Source organism: Coturnix japonica, chromosome 3 (assembly GCF_001577835.2).
Source record: "Coturnix japonica isolate 7356 chromosome 3, Coturnix japonica 2.1, whole genome shotgun sequence".
Classification (NCBI taxonomy): Eukaryota; Metazoa; Chordata; class Aves; order Galliformes; family Phasianidae; genus Coturnix; species Coturnix japonica.
The window spans coordinates 11,166,238-11,183,168 of record NC_029518.1 but is presented as its reverse complement, the minus strand read 5'-3'; the positions used below and the strand labels follow the sequence as shown (position 1 = coordinate 11,183,168).

General features: G+C 39.5%; 1 protein-coding gene across 3 annotated transcripts in view; it reads left to right on the top strand.

Moving 5' to 3' along the window:
- The window catches only part of SPTLC3 (serine palmitoyltransferase long chain base subunit 3), a 189,743-nt gene that overhangs the window by 37,389 nt on the left and 135,423 nt on the right, over positions 1 to 16,931 (top strand). For 2 of the 3 annotated variants that reach the window (XM_015857154.2, XM_015857148.2), the window contains exon 3: positions 6,738 to 6,847. The gene's annotated coding sequence lies outside the window, so the exon portion shown is untranslated. Of the gene's footprint in view, positions 1 to 3,340; positions 3,675 to 6,737; positions 6,848 to 16,931 lie in introns of those variants that run through there. The other variant, XM_015857153.2, reaches the window with a different exon arrangement.

The window sequence follows — 16,931 nt, the reverse complement described above, 5'->3', positions numbered from 1 at the left end:
CTTCCTCCAGGCAGCTCTTGATGCTACAGGCTATGTAATTAATAACTTATTATCATATACTGTGCCAACCGTCTATTTTAAGATTGCTTGAAATTGTCTCAAGGGAGCAATTCAAATAATATAGCAAAGGAATCACCCTCTCAACCTTCCCAGTCTTTTAAATTGATATTTAATACAAAATAAACTTATCTTATGTGATTAAATCCTTTTGGGGATGGAGCCCTGGAAAAATGTTTCAGACAAAACCTTTGGCTGAATTCTCCCATTCCCCCGTATCACATAAAAGAAAAATTGAGGCTGTACATCATCACTAGTGCAAACAGTGGAGAGAAGACAAGGCCCTGTAACAATTCTTATCATCAGTGTTAAGTTTCCAAAGCATGAGAGTAAAACTAGATAATAGCTAGGAGGTGACTAATTTACTGGCAACTTCTACAAAGCCAGTGGTCTCTGCTTCAGTGCCCATTTAACTTAGCACAGTAGGGAGCCTGAAAATACAGACAGTAAAATTCCTCTTTCATAATGGATGAATTAATTTAGCCGGCCTAGTTAATTCAAATGCAAATTATGTGTTGAAAGTGTCCATTATTTATTGCTTCATCTAAGACTGTTTCTCTGTTTCTCTCAGTTTCTGAAGTTCAGCAGAGAATCGCTGAACTACCATGCACTCTTGTAGACACCAGCCAGTTTTAGTAGGCTTTCAGATGACATTTGATTTTTTTTTTCCCCTCTGCTTTAAAGCTAATTTTGAGATTGTTTATTTGCTTTGACTTGGTTGTGGTTTCCAGCAGTGGCGCGTCGCCACTGCCAAGTGGTTCAATTTCAAGCAAGCGGTTGGATACCAGCAGGAGGAACACCTCATCCCAGCTGGATGGCCACTACTAATTTCATGCTGTATTTTCCTTCAGGGCAGGCTGGAAAGCAATCGTGTGGTCCTGTCCTGTGTATATATGTTTTCATATAAATACTTACGTGTGTGTGGGAGTCCTGTTGGCTATTTGCCTTTGTGTAATAGTATGTAGCATTCCTCCTCCTACTAAACAATTTTGTAGCTGCATTTTATTTATTAATGTTGCATATTTCCTGCATGTTTCCTTTTATATTTCCTCCACAAGGAATGGAGGGTAGCTCTGTGTTACCAGCATCCCCTCCAGAATAGAGCAGAAACAGAGGTTTCCATTTGTGTAGCAGGCAGTTGGCAGTGTTTGAACCATCAGCTGACTGCTCGGTGGGAACCCACTGCAGACCTCTAAGAAGAAATGCTGGGGAACTTCCTCCAGAAATAGGAGGCAGCCAATTAGGAAATACGACTGCAATTTTTAGAGAGTAGTCTATTCCCATCTGCACCGCAATCCTATTTTTCTCTACCTTGTATAAGAGCAAAAATGCTATTTGGCTTTTGTGTTTGGTGTTGTTCTTTTCCACATTACACAGGTACAGTCAGACACACTTGCAAGGACTCTCAAACTGTTTATTTTCATATGAAGAGTATTTTTTTTTTCTAGTTGTGATTCTCCATTTGTCATTTTCCCTCAACTTTCTCCAAAATTTGTGCTGAGAATGGATGAGAGAAGTGCCATTCTGCCTTCCTTCACACAAGTAATAATTCCACATTTAAGGTTCTGAAAACAGGACTCCTAAACTCACTGGCTTTCCTAGCTGGAGAAGCCAGAAACCAATGAGCCAACCCAAAGTTACACTCCATGAGACTCCAACAATGCGAACTGGAGATAAGCACCCAAAAAGTCTATTATTTTTCCCCACTTTCATTCTTTTGAGTGGGAACAGCCTTCCTTTTCAAACAGCATCTTTCTGCCTATGCCTGTCATTCAAATTTAACAATGAGAGCCAAGTTATGCATGTTATGTTGCTCTGACGTGTCTTTTCTCACCCTTCCTTAGACATATTTCCCTAATACTGATGGTTTGTAGCTGCTTTTCTGTTCTAGCATCAGGAAAGCATTGCCTGAAACCTGCAGTGGGGAGAGCAGCACATGAAAGGAAGGAAGACAGAGAGCTTTGTTTTGTGCTTTTCAGGTATTCTGATGTTTCTAAAGGATATGGATATTGTGAGAGTTCTTAGAATTTAATTTCAAAAACACATTTGATGGTAACAGGAATTTGCTGTATTCCCTAGTGCTAATTTTCTAGCTATTTCTTAAACTAGTTGGTAATTGTATTCCTACAATGCACATAATGATGATCCCACATGTTCAGACATCTAGCTCTATTCTTAACTTGCTTGTTCATGAAATATTTAAAAAGTACTTCATATTTCTTAGAAGTATTTTATTACAGCTTTAAGATTTCTAATTCAGGCCCAATACTCTAACAGCAGCTTTGCAGGTCCTTAAAATTTAATCACTGTAATCTGTATCAATTTAGTTTAGCGCTTTGTTTGAAGAAATGATTCAGATGTTACTTACAGCTCCAGTTCAGCTGGCAAAGCAGTGTGTAAAAGGAAGCATACAGAATGGAGGGCTGCTGTCCTGCAGCCACGTGAAGGTTTGTCAGTGCATGGGAATGCTTTCCAGTGGGCACCTCTCAATTGTTTCTTATGCTGTGAAAAGAAAGAAGTAACTATCCTGTTTCCATTTGATTCAAGCTTAAAGGCAGTGTTATCCCAAACAAAATACATTGATTTCAAGATTTAGTTGGAATAACAACTACATTTTGAATTTATGCACTACCTCGAACTGTATTTTCAAGCATAGACAGGCTTTAAGCACTCAGAGGCTGACTTTTAATTAGCACAGCTGACAGCACTATCCCAGAGCTGGTTTATCTTAATGTCAGAAGCTAAACTTCATTAAGTTTTCTGAGCAGCATAAGAAAATGCAAATAAGATAGAGCCCCTTAAAAGGCTTGTGACCGCCCTTGTCACTTTTATTGCAGATGTGATTTTCACTCATAATCCCATTGGCTTCCCCTTGGTGCTGTGTGTGTCGGCTGTGTTCCCAGCTTGGCACCATACCCGTATATTTCAGTGGTTCATCAGTGCCTCGCCATGAGGATGGCAGAAGGTGATGGTTTTGTTTAGAGCAATGTACAGCCACAGCCCCAAGCCATCTTGAAGCTGGATGCAGTTGGAGGAAGCCAGTGCCAGCACAGCACCAAAACACCTCCACATGTTGCAGGCATTCAGTTTCCCTCAGCTTGGAAAAATGAGCAAAATAAGTGTCGTTGCCTGACAGTGTGGTCTTGGACTCCTTTATTTTCTGTGTAAATCAGCAAGTAGCAGCTGGTTTATCCAGCAGCCTAAAGACTAGAGTGGCTGCAGTGACCCAGGCCATATGCAGAGCATACAAGGCTGCAGCAAAAGCAAGACATTGCCTCGGCTTGGATATTAAAGGCTGCTGGTGACTTTCTGCAATGGGGAAGCACAGCTTTTCTTTTTTCATTCTTTATCTGGATCTGGACTACAGTTTATTTATCTTTGCCAGTAAGCAACATTTAACAATCAAGAAATGCAGTGCCAAATATCTCTTGATTTAGTAGGAAGTGGCAGATTCTTACTGACATTTCCCCACCTCACATGTACTGGTTTTCTTTCAATCTCAGGACTGCTGTGAAAAGCAGTATCAAGCTTTTGGAGCTGGACCAGCTCCAAGGAATGACAGGGCCAGAAGGTGAATCTATTCTGGACAATAAGGAGGGATTTGTAGAGGAAATAAGGTCAGTTTATTATTTTAAATAATAATAATAATAAAAAAGGTAGAAGGGCATAATGGCATAATGTGCTTATGTTCAACAGTGATTTTATTACAAATGCGATGAGCAGTGACAGTATGTTAAATTTCGTTGTCAGCAGGGGACAACATGGAACAATTTGTGGCAAAAGGCAACAGATGCGATTCTGTCTGTAGCTTCACACATCTGCTCTGCAAAGCAGTGCTCCTCCGATAAGTCTCTAGGAGGGATCCAATAAAAATGATATAAAATTTTATTGTGTTAGTGGCACTAGTTATTAGAGTGAGGAGCCAGAAAGCTTACCCAAGGGCTGAACCTTTCCTGTGTTTTAGTGCAGAGTAAATGATGAGGCTGTTGCCGGTAACAGCAATACTACAGTGGGAGAAGGTAAATTCATTTTGGAGTGCTTAGCACGCTGCTGGGGATGGCTCAAAAGCAGAGTGAGAAAGCTAATAAAAGAGTAATAGGCACCAAGACATCAGGAAAGATAGAAATGAAATATTGAGGTGGAATTTAAATAAAAATGAAAATAATCTAGGACTTGGCACTTGCAGTGGCCAAGCATTGCAAATCCCCAGTTCAGGACCAGCATAACAATGAAGAGCAATTCAGAGGAGATTAGGGTGAAGGCTGGGGGTGATGCTGTGGAGTTGCAGCCTGCTTAGCACTGAGCTGCGTCTCTGCAGGGAAGGGCCCTTGCAATGGCCATCACCAGCCTGTGCTGCCTGAGGTGGATTGCTCCTGCCCACTGAGCTGACAGGTGTTGGAGCAGGGACAGTTGAAGAGAGGGAAGGGGAGATACCATGTTGGAAGGGGTGAGGAGACCTCACCACAGAGCTGCTGGCCTGGCATGAGATGCCTTCTATTATCCTACCTTGGGTCGCCCCATCCTCTCCACAGCCTTTGCTGACCAATTTGGTCATGCTTTAATCCATCAGCACAGCAGATTCCACCATTTGGGTGTGCTGTGGACTTTCTTAGTACTACGTAACTAAGAAATTCCACGTAACAGCACCTTCTGTTACTGAGATATTTGGAGTGACAAACTTGTGAGCAATCACCGCTGTTCCCTCTCTTCTGCTTTCCCTGGGTGTTTGTAGCACTAAAACACTCTATGAAATCTTCCTGGATTTCCCGAATGCAGAGCTTAACCATGTCTTTGGGTATATCATTTTCATATGTGGGATATTTCATCAACAGATTAGGAAGCGCTGACTGAACAACCCCTCTCACACCAGTATGGCAGTATGGACACCATAATAAGGACAGTGGTTTCTCCTCTAGTCACATATCCTTCATGAAATGTAAATATCTGAAACTTGTTCTACTTTTAGCGTGTAAGATGATTGTATTTGAGGATAAATCCACTCTAAAACATGACAAATTTAAAAATATATATGTATATCATCAGGGCTTTAACCCGAAACAAAGTAATTCTGTGTTTTAGAAATGAAAGTGAAATTCTGTTTAAAGAGGTTGGGGGGGTGGGAGGGAAAGGCCATTGGAATCTTAAGTTTCTAAATTAGTATTTGGTCTGTTCTGTCCAAAGCTCTGTTTGCTAATTGCTGGGAATGATCTAACTGGAACGCTTGGATGCCCATAGCACATCAGGGCGTTCTTGCTCAGTAACGTGGAACAGATTTCTGGTAGGCTACGGGTTTAGATAAATACAACTGGCATAATTTTCAGCTAGTACAAGCGTATGTTGCCTTACTTAGATAGCTGAGTTCATGGATTTATGAGATGATGACTATTTATTTTCACTTTGTGTTGGAAATCAAGCTGAAAATCAGGTTAATAATTCTGAGTGGGTCTTTTTTTTTTTCCCCCCTCAGCTCCCAGTCATTCATTCATGCCTGAAAAAATGTTTTCTTTCATCAAGGGACTGTATCAGAACACAGTGTATTCTTTTCATATTTGCTTTGTGATCCTGAAAACATTCTCACATCAGTTTACAGTTTTCATGGTTCAGGGACACCCTCGCAGAAAAACACTTGATGGGGCATCTTCCAGAAATCCTGTTAGCAGAAAGCAATAGAATGAATAAGCCTATTTTGGAGACCATAAAGTGCTATCATCCATAAGAATAATCCTGAAAAAACTGTCTGGTGCCCTGAAGCCCAGACTGTTCACAGTGAAGAACATGCATATATTAAATTAAAGGTATGATATATACATATATATTTTAACTCAGTTAAATGCATTAAATTTGGTGCTTGCTTTACCTACTGTCAGCATAAGGCTTCAGGCATCCTGGTAATGTAATGGCCATGTATAACTCCCATCAGCTATTGTTCTGTTGCAGATGACAGCACAGCTTTGCATTAATAGCAAGTGATTATTAACAACACTAATATATTCATTTGTAGAATAAGGGGTTACCATTTTTTAATTGTGTAGTCAGAGCATTTTCTACACTTTATTGACTAATATCACATTTGGAAACAGCTGGCCAGTGGTGTGTCAGAAATGGAAACAAATATATTATGTCTGTATTAAGTTCAGCCCTTGTGTTTTTCTGCTCGGAACCTGAACCATAGCTTGGTAGCTGGAGCATGGCTTAATAACCAAGGGATTAACAGAAAGCACATTCTGCACATGTGCTGGCACACAATATGGCTGATCTTCTGGAGATAATAAAATAAGCTCAAGAGTTGCAAGGGAGCTCCGTGTTAGTAGGAAACACCAAATACCAAAACCTAACTGTTTTCTTACCAAATGTCTAAATGTGTTTGACATAAGATATTTTCATTTTCCTCCTGCAATTTGCTGGCAACCAAAAGCCTTGAGTTCTTGATGAAAATGGGGAAAAAAACAATCAGAAAAGGTTATATCTGAAATTTATTTCTCCCATTCTGTCTTTGACTAATCTATTCTGTATGTTACTCCTATGTTAGTTTAATGATGTATGTAGCATCTCAAACACTGTAGCAAACAAGAATATTCAAACAATGCTGGAAATGTTTCAAAATAGACTTATCTGGATACCCTCCCACAGACTATGTATTACATCCTGATGTGTATATCCTGTACACTGTCTTTTTGCAGGTATCAGGAGATAGTGAGAGATGGATGGATTTACTTGACCCAAAGAGAAAAAGCTGCTCTGCCCAAATCAAATTTCTGATGACAGCAACAGGATCAAAAATTTGACTCAGGTGATTTTTTGTTGTCCACATAAACAATTCCACTGTGTGAAAAAAGAAGCCCTATCTTCATTCCTGTCTTACTAGGCTCAGCCACATCTTGCTCCCAGGTGAAAGAGCATTGCAAAGATAGACCATTAAAATTGCCCAAACTCACAAAGGAAATGGAGAAAGCTATGCTTTCAGAGGTAAACATTCATATCACAAGCCAGCTGGCTGAGAATAAATTGTTTACAATTTTAAATTGATGGTTATTTTAGGTGATGTTTCTTTTTGTGTCATGCCGTCACTATGAGAAGGAGAACATTAATTCCCAGAACATTTATACACTATTTACAGAAAATATATTAAGGCCAAGAAGGAGAGTTTTCAAATACAGCAGACTGATCGAAGACAACTCATGATAACTTTTTAGTAGCCTTTGAAAATCACAGCCAAAGGGTTTTGTTTTGTCTGTGCATAGACAGGAGCACTAACATGACAGAGCATGGGTTTCCAGCCCCACCAAGGGATGCAGCTTCTGTGACAAAGCTCAACTTAAGGAATCAGAGAGGCTGTGAAATAAAGTAATAAAGAACCAATTAATTGCTTGGTATCTGAGAAGTGTATTTAGGAGTAATAGTTGCAAATTTCCCTGTCAGAATCCCATGCAGGACAACCACGTTCATTGGCGGATACCTAACCACAGTCACCTTGTTGGGCCTACAGATGGTTCCAGGCCTCCCAAGTTGATCCACATTTAAAAGCCTCCCTCTGGTCTCTAGATTTGGTTCTCAATTTGTTTATTTATATTCTTCTGTGATTATCAGTGTTCACCAGGACAGGCATTGTTACCAGAAACCAGAGAGACAGGTAGGTATTCTGGGTAGCACTTTGGTGAATGAGACAGAATTGGTAAGCCTGATGCTTCTGAGGGTGTGTAGTTTGGAGATGGGACATTCAGTTCCTACAAATGGTTTCCTAAATGTTTCTTAAAAATCCCCTGTCTAGAATGGTAAGATCTGTCAAAGTTCTCTGGGATTTATAGCAGCTTAATAACCATAATAAATGACTGTATTAACACTGTGAGAACATGCGTAGGGTAATTCATTGATTTTTTTTTCCAAAGTCAGATAAAAATGAACAGTAGAAGAAGGAAAACATCCATATTAACCCTGTGGGAGCTCCAGTATTAATTGACACATAATCAGGCACAGCTGCTAATAGTCACGCAGCCCTTTAAATCAACACATACAGCACTGCCAATATAGACTTAAGAGTTAGAGATTAGGGAGTATGCAAATACTCTTTGAAATCCTGTTCAGGTTGCTGGGTGAAAGTCATATTTTCTTACTAAGCTTACAAGTGGCTAAAGCTAGGTTCTGTTTTTGTTAAGATCAGATAATGTTTGAATTCCTTTATACGGTGTCAACCATCTCTTCCCCTACTTGTATGTAATTGAATTGTATATCAGAGGATGCTTTTTTTCCCTGTGTTTTATATCTCAATAATACAAGTCTTCAGAGTACCTAGTTGTGATGGGATATTCTACAGGTTCTTTATGGAATCTTATTTTTCTGGATATTGTTGTCTTCCAAAGATTTAAGAAGCCTACAGTGACTAACAAGAACCTCTTGTCTGAGGCATCACTTAGGTTTTTTCTTTCAGTTATCAAAGTCAAGAGGCCAACTCAGCAGAATTCTACCTCCATAGGGCTGGCTTTTTGAGCACAGTCATTCTGGGGATTCCGTTAACCTTAATATTCATAGGGTTCCTTAATTCTACTAAATGCAAACAAAGCTCCAAAGACCTCTCTGTTTCTGTACTCACTTAGGGTCTCTTGCTGTCCTGCAGACTTGACATGGCTGCTACACGTTTACATAAGCATTAATGAGATATCTTTAATGTGAAGTATGACAGCTCTGCTTTATGGGAAAAGCTGTTGGAGTACTGAGCTTTTCTCATTCTTGTTAGGTCAGCTGAACTGTATTTAGAAATGTTTGTGTATTTTTTTTAATCCCTGAAGACTACTTGTGTGACACTTATGTCTTTTGTCTTCACGACTCTTTTACAGTGACCATGGAAGGCATTTTGAAACATTAGTTGTTTTAGGGTTCATTCTGCCAAGTAGAAATATCCCAGGGCATTTATTGCTTTAAGAAAGGCTTTAGACATGCATGGAAGACCCTTTCTTGCAATCAATTAAAGCTGTGACAATTTTCGGGTGTGCCTTCACAAAGTTAATCAGCAGCTGCATTTGTTACTTATCCCCAAAATACTGTTCTCCATCTTGGCTATGTTCCTCTTATGAATATTCATAAATGTGATATGAATTAAGTGTGAGAAATGTTCTCTTATTTGAGGTGCTTCCTTCTGTTCATGTCTGTAGCATGCTGACTTTCTGATCTTCCTAAAGAAAAGGATAAATGAGTAAATAGAGAGCTGTGTAAAAGCTAGTGCAGGGTGTTGCCTGGCGACTAATAGCTATCACAGCCAAATTAACCAAGCTGCTCTGGAGACACAGGTGGTTAACAAATAGGGACCTCAGAAACAGGAATGAGCAAGGAGGAGACATTAGCTGGATTCTGAAGAGGCAAAGCTGGAACACTTAGGGAGATGTGGGGTAAAGTTCCTGGGGTCATCTGTGCTGGTTTTATTTGTTCATGTCTTTTTTTTTGTTCCAAAAAGCAATAGGTGGTAGCGTTTGTTGGGTTTTGCGTTTTTTTTACTGCCCTCATTTTTGTCTTTGACTGACCCTGTAGTTTGTGTTCTCAGGTAGAAGCATGAAGGATTAGAACACAGGTGTTGTGAGTTTGTTCCAAATGTGGTAGTCGCTTGAGTAGAGCTTGCTCTGTTTTGTGCATTTCAAAGGTAAGCACACAGCAAAGAGATATGAGTGAAATCAAGTGATGGAGGTAAGTTCCCATCTCCACCCAACTTTTCCATTTCCCGTACAATGTGAAGATCTAGTAATTAGGGATGTGGTTTAGCAGCGGGTATTGGTGGTAGGTGGATGGTTGTACTTGATGATCTTAGAGTTCTTTTCCAACCTTAATGATTCTAGGATAAGGTAGGTTTTACAGAACCTCATGCAGAGGTTGCTTATTGGGCATGGCTGTTGTTTTGTGATTCTTTATAAGCTTTTTGGGGGGAAAATTACATTTACTGGAGAAATTCCTGTACCTTGGAAGACATGCTTCTATGGCGAGATCTATGTACTTGTACCAGAAATGTTGAGCAATGGCTTGAACCAGTGATTGAGAACCTTGTGGGAAGGCAGGACCAACCCAGGGGAGCTCAGGTGCATGCAGTGCTTCTGAGTAACCAGAAGGGCTGGAGCCAGGATCTACCATTTTCCCAGACCTCATCTGAAGGTTGGTAGCAGAGGTGAGGCTATCTTGTTGGAGATCTCCACCTACTGGAGGCCTTCTAAAGGTAACCAGCTTCTGTCTTGTATTTCTGTGTCCATGGCCCTTGTATTTGAGTGGGTTTGTGCTTGCTTCAGCCTGGGACCTTGCTGTTCTACTGTCATTGCTGTACTTTCCATTGTGTTACACAACTTCACTCTGTTTTGTAATCTGTTAGAAATGCCATTTCCTTTTTAAAATATGCAGTAGCTTCTTACTTATTTGTGTAACAGCGCAATTTTATTTTATTTTTTCCTTTTTTCCTCCAAACAAGGAAATGGGAAAGTGGGTTTTCATTGGAAGGAGAAGAATACAAAACTAGGAAGATCAAGGGAGGTTGAGAGTAGAGTGTAAGAGAGTTACTGAAGACATGGAGTAAGGAACTGTGTGGAGAAACATGTCCTAAACTTGTGATTGCACATTACATTCTGCTTCAGTAGTTCTTTATGTTTTAAAAATGTTTCTGCTCAGGTTGTGTTTCAAGCTTATTTGATTTCTGCTCGTTTTTCACTTTTAAGTGCTGTGCTAAATAAACAAACCATACCAAAAATACAACGCAAATCAACTATGGGGTGCTGCCAGTGAGCTCACAATAAAGTGAAGCGTGGGCTGTTTTTGCATCTCAATTTTTATTTAATGTGTAGTCAGCATTAACCTTTCACAATATGCGAAGAATGAGAAGTGATCATTCCAAAGCCGGATATCTGCCAAGGAGTGATTATTTTCATATATATTTAAAGATCAAGAACATAATAGTTTTATTCCTTTTTTTTTTTTTTTTTTTTTTTTTTTTTTTTTTTCTTCTTTCAATTTAAGTCTGTGTTGTTTGTGGAGAAAAATGCCTATACATTATTTCTTTTTGCTGTTCTGAAATTAGCAAGAGCTGATAGCCTGAAGCCTTTTGAGTCATTGGATGCTTTCTGGAGGTGTACATCCTGAGTTCTTATGGTTTTTCTGAATGGCTACCATGCTTTCTTTTGGATTGGATAGGAGAAGAAACCAGGGGCCTTCAGCTGACCTTAAGGGATTTCCCTGAGTCTGTGCTTTGAGTGCATTCAATTTGTGCTATAAGGGCAGTAATTACTCAAAAGCTCAGATTTTGTGTCGCTTTTAAGCAATCGGGCATTTTTACCTCTGAACTGCTACGGTGGTTTTTAGAGTATCTTACTGCGGTTAAACACAGTGCAATTGAAGTCAAACTGTTTGAGCAAAAGATTAAAATTTGTAGGCTTTTTTTTCCCCAGGAATTTGATATATATGGTAAAAATATGAGCTATGGTTGATATAGATAATGTCATGATCAGATGAGAAGCTTAATGTATTTAAAGCCTTCACATTGACTCAAAAATAGGAAGCATGTTGAAGAGAATTAATTCCAGTCCTGTTACTAAATCATGTGAAACCAACATTGAATATTAAAGCGGTAGATATAATATGAACCCAAAGCATCATTGGAAGCAACAGAGGATGTGTTGTTTTTAATTTCCCTATCAAATGTTCCAGCAGGCTCACTGCTGGAATGTGTGTTCCTTTGGGTCGGACTGCCTGGTAACTGATAGAGTACTCAAGTGCCACTGTTCTGTATGTACTTTTTTGTAACCAATGGAAAGTGAGCATTACTTTTGCTCCGTACTCAGCTTGCTACTGAGAAACTGTATTTCTGATTAGTTTATCTCTTTCAGGACAATTTAAAACCTGTGACTTTCTTCTGCCTGCCCATGAAAACCTCAGTATGAATCCACCTGGAAAGTAAGGGAGGGTGATCAATAAAATCTGGTTTCTGTTGCTGCAGAAGGGAAGCAGACAATATTTGCTTTTGTTTGCTGTCCCTGAGTTAGTGGCCCTGCTGGTCAGCAGCCTTTGGCATATGTGGTTTCATAGGAGTTTCTGTCAGATATACTGAAATGAGAGATGTTCCTGATGAAAGGAAAATGGCCAAGGAACTTTCTTCTCTTGGTTCCACTTTATTCTTTCTGTCTCAGTTCCGCCTCACCTAGCATGTTATGTTAATCACTCAGCACCGTTTTCCTAGCACCTACCAGCCTGTGAGTCTCTCTTTCCACCTGCTTTTTAGAGATTAGTTTCATGTTATGATCTGCCAAAGTAACCTATCTAACACCTAGCTGCTGCAATTGCAGTAGCAGTTTCACATTGCAGACAAAATCCCATCAGAGCCGGAAATTGTTTCCTTTATGTGAGTGGCAAGGCAATTACCGAGCTGAGTGACACGGGTAGAGGAGTGAATTTACACTAGAAGCTATTGCTATGGCAGAAACTTCTGGCAGGAAAGCAGTGACTGACTGACATCCTTTGGCTTATTATTATGGGCCTTGCATAAATGAAGTAGAAGCAATGACTGTTACTGCACTTCTAATCAACGAAGTGTTATGCCAGCAATTAGGTTTCCACTAACTCACATCTCCTTTCTAGCATTAATTGGGGGAGGATATGCAGATTGCCAGTTAATAATAGAACAGTTATAGTTCTATAATCAGTTTTTTGATGTTCATCAATTTGTTTGATTACTTGTGTGGCAAACATTTGATCGTGCACGTGTCTATTTAGCCATCAGATGCTTTTATAAACCTCATTGTTTATTGAGTTAGTGACATCTTAAAGTGCTGAAACTTGCTGAGCCTAATAGCAGCAAATATAGAATTTAACTTTGCAATATTCACAGAGTGGGTCCTTTCAGAGAAAGCTCCAGATTGTCCAAACCCCATATGGATATCAGGGATGGGAACAGTGTGAGCTGTGTGCTGAACCTATTTTAAACTCCCACTCGTGATTTCCAAATACAGCACTCTGTCAGAGAGCAGGCACAGAGAGTTTTTGGAACTACAGTGTTCATGTAAATAAAAGCTCCAGGAATTTGGTTTGGCAGAAGCATTAATAATACTTATTATATTGCCTGCTTATGGTGCTAAAACTGGAGCCTTATGGACTGATGTAGTTAGGTGTAGAATGTATGTATAATATTTCCTGCCCATAAAAGCCAATGTGCAGAGATTATTTTTCTTCTGTAAAAAGGGATGTAGCGTTCTGGGAGGGGAGTAAATATTCACTTAATGCTTAGTGACAGATGTGTTCTGTCATTCAGTGTCCCTTGCAGGCTGTTTTATGGCCTTGGTGCCCAGAAAAGCCAAACCTGAATTAGTTTTCCCCAACCTTTTGGTCAATATTGCTTACTTTAAATCAGTTCTGCATTAACACAGCTTTCAGTTTGTTCTGCTCCTTCTTATTTGCAGCTGTCTAGAAGATGCCATCTGGCCTTACATTAACAGACTGTTAAGTCCCCTATTGAACTTGGGACCAAACATCTATATCCGCTGTGCCTGACTATTTGTCAGCATATCAGCCTGCTGTTGATGTTATGTAGTTGCAAACCTGTCCTCAGAGTTTTTGTAAGATGGAAGTTACCCAGTAGAGAGACAGACAGTCCTTTTGCAAGATAAACTGTGTTGTTAGGCTCAGCTAAGCTGCTTTTTGCACCTCATGAGGGAAGAAAAAGTATGTGGGAACAGTCATAACGTAGGAATATGAAGGAAGAATTCAACAGAAATCCACAGGTATGTTTGATTTATGCTAAAGTGAAATACGACTTCATTTTTCATGGCAGCTGATTTCAGGTTTATATGTGAGCTTTCTAGGTCTGAATTCATTAGGTGGCCATCATATACAGAAGTTAGCTGGCTTGATATGTTATGCTTTTGTGATACGATAAGATTTCTGAATGCTGCCCTCCAGCCTCCGTATCCAGTAGCTAAAATAACAACTTGTTTGATTTTTGTTATATATATATTCAAACCAGATACAAGCCACAAGTTTATGGAGTTATTTTAATCAGTTTCTTGCAATGCCCTTTGCTGGAGGGGTAAGTGGGAAATTGAGTAGCTGCAGACAAAAAAATAGACTTGAAATATAAAGCCATGACACTGTCAGAGTCTCCTTTTTTTCTGCTCTGCATTTACTGGTGTGATTATTTTACTTTTTTTTCAGCAAACTGATTAAATTTGTTCAAATTTCAGCTCGAATTTGCACCACTAGGCAAAATTAGAAGATGCCACACAAAATAATGGGTTGATAGTAGGTTACAAGAGGCCTCTTCCTTGAGTGCCAGCTGCTTGCAAATAGCCCGTAATTAAGTTCCTAACCAGCATAAATACCCGCTGACATTGCTTCTTTTTGGGAGGGTGCTGTGTGTGGGTGGGGTAGTAATCTGACAACCTGACTAAGGGAGAGTCTTTTGTGCAAGTTGTGCACTGATAAACCAAGAATAACGCCTTTCAAAGGCTGAAGTCCATTTCTATGTCCTGTTGTATTCTACCTGCTTCTCTGCCTGCTTGCGTAATGCTTCTGTTTTCTCAGCTTGCACTTGAAGATGGAATATGATTACATAGGTACATGTGTGCAAGACTCGAGTGCTTTTGAAGCACTGTACACACACAAAACACAAAAGCAAATGTATAGAGAATATAAACTGCAAGCAACAACTCAGCCTATCAGAAGAATGCGTGTGTGGGGAATACTGTCAGCATACGTGAGATAGACCTGGGAGAGTTACTAGGTTTGTTTGCGTTTCACACCTTATTTAATCTTTTCTTGAATAAAGTGATGGCAACCTTCAGCTATCTTCAAAAGGTTTCCAACTATGGGATGCTGCTTATTCTAACTTTGTTTGAAATAGTTGCTTACTTTCAAAAAAGAAATTGGTTTTTCAGGTTACATACTGGACATGGAAGACTTACATTTTTTTAACTCTGTTTTCATCTGTCACATTAATATGTTCCTATGGTGTTTGAGTAGTGGAAGTACAAAAGAGTTTCTGAGTAAGTTAGTAGGGGGAATGTGCATCTTGACCTTCAGAAAGAGAAGCGACATCCAAGGAGCTCAAGGTACTTCCCCATCCTTAATGCTGGCAGTCTTGAAGTCTTTCCAAAACTCTATTGTATGTTTTCTGCTGTAATTCAAGTTTCCTCCTTCTCTGATCCACCATTTTGGACTCATTCTTTTGGTAGTTCTTTATTTGAAGAGTATTGCTACCTTCTCCTGCCTTATTTTTTTTCTTCATGTTCATCAAATCCAGTTCTGTAGCTTGTGTTTTTTAGGTCTCTGATTATTTTTCTGACTCTTCTTTGAGCTCCATCCAGTTGAGCTATGTTCCTCTCCAAGTAGACAAGCCCAGGACTGTAATACTTGAATCTACAGCTGTCAAGATACCTTAATAGATCGGTTGTAAAAATGTGTAAATGCAGTGTCTATTTGTAAAGAGACTTAAATCACTCCTTAGGAGAAATTCATATGTTTAACAGCGTTTGATCTGCAGTTAAGCCCATGGCTGTGCACACATTGTGTAGAGTTAGATGATGCTGAATAGTATTTCCAGAGCTTGTTTTACCATCATTGTCATTCCTGTAAGATCACGGTGACTGCAATCTTTGTAATCTCTAAGGTAATATCCTCAAAGATAGGAAAATAGTATTTTCTTCCAAGAGGTGAAGTTTCAGATTCTCATGTAACTTAAAGACATAAGAATTAGTTCCCAGTATTGTCAGGGTGAGAAACTGCTACCTTAAGAGGGCAGTTCAGCCTGTTTGCTAGGATGTATAAAAAGAACCTTAAATTACAGTCCTAGCTGAAGTATGCCATTGTTATCTTAAAGAAAAATGAAGAGAAATGGCTGCAGGTTCTCATTGCCTCAATGATATGGAAAATTTGCAGTCCATGTTACCGAAATTTTCAGTCCATGTTACCGAACTATCTTTATTGCACTAAATCAAAGCAAGTCATGACTTAAGCAGTTATCTTTTAGATTAGTGTTGCTCCATAAAATGACTATAGAAAATGAAAGGAATCTCATCTAGCCAGGAAATGAGTTATTTGGTAGTTCTGTTGGGCACTGTGGAACTGGTTAACCACAGTGGAGACTTCTATAGTAGGAGGGGGATAAGCTGTTAATGCTGAGAATTTTCATTATGGTGAAAAGCACTATACTAAAAGCACTAGGGAGCTTAAAACTCATATTCATAACATGCAGAACTGCATAACTACTAAAAAGCAACAAAAACAGCAATAACAACAAAAAAAACCTACCACCTTTGACCGGTAACATCTGCCCATTAAATTCTTGAGCCAGCAGCTAGAGCATCTTCTCTCTGTTTCTTCTCCATTCTTGCATTTAGCAGATAACGTACAGTTCATTTGTCATGGAGCCAAACCAGCCTACCATATGTTTACTAAGTCTTTTCCCATTCATTTCTGGTACAAGAACGTGCTGTGTGCGCCATGTTCTGGTTGAGGTAGGAAACATCCCTTGGAAATGTGCTAATTCAGAATTGACTCTTGATTAAAATGTCAGTGCTGACTATAAAATGTATATTTTTGGCATCTTCAAATTATGCCTAAGCACCTTCAGATTCACTCCAAATGCAACAAGCTCCATAAATATTAACTATTTATGCAAATCCTCAGAAGCTAATAAAAAAGCCTTATTCTTCCCTTTTGTTTCCAGGCTTTCCTCTTTCTGATCAGCTGGATTAATTTTCTTTTTCCTCTTACGTTTTAGCACGTGGCTAAAATCATAGAATCGCCTGGGTTGAAAAGGACCACAATAATCATCATTTTCAACCCCCCTGCCATGTGCCGGGTCACCAACCACCAGACCAGGCTGCCCAGAGCCACATCCAGCCTGGCCTTGAATGCCCTCAGGG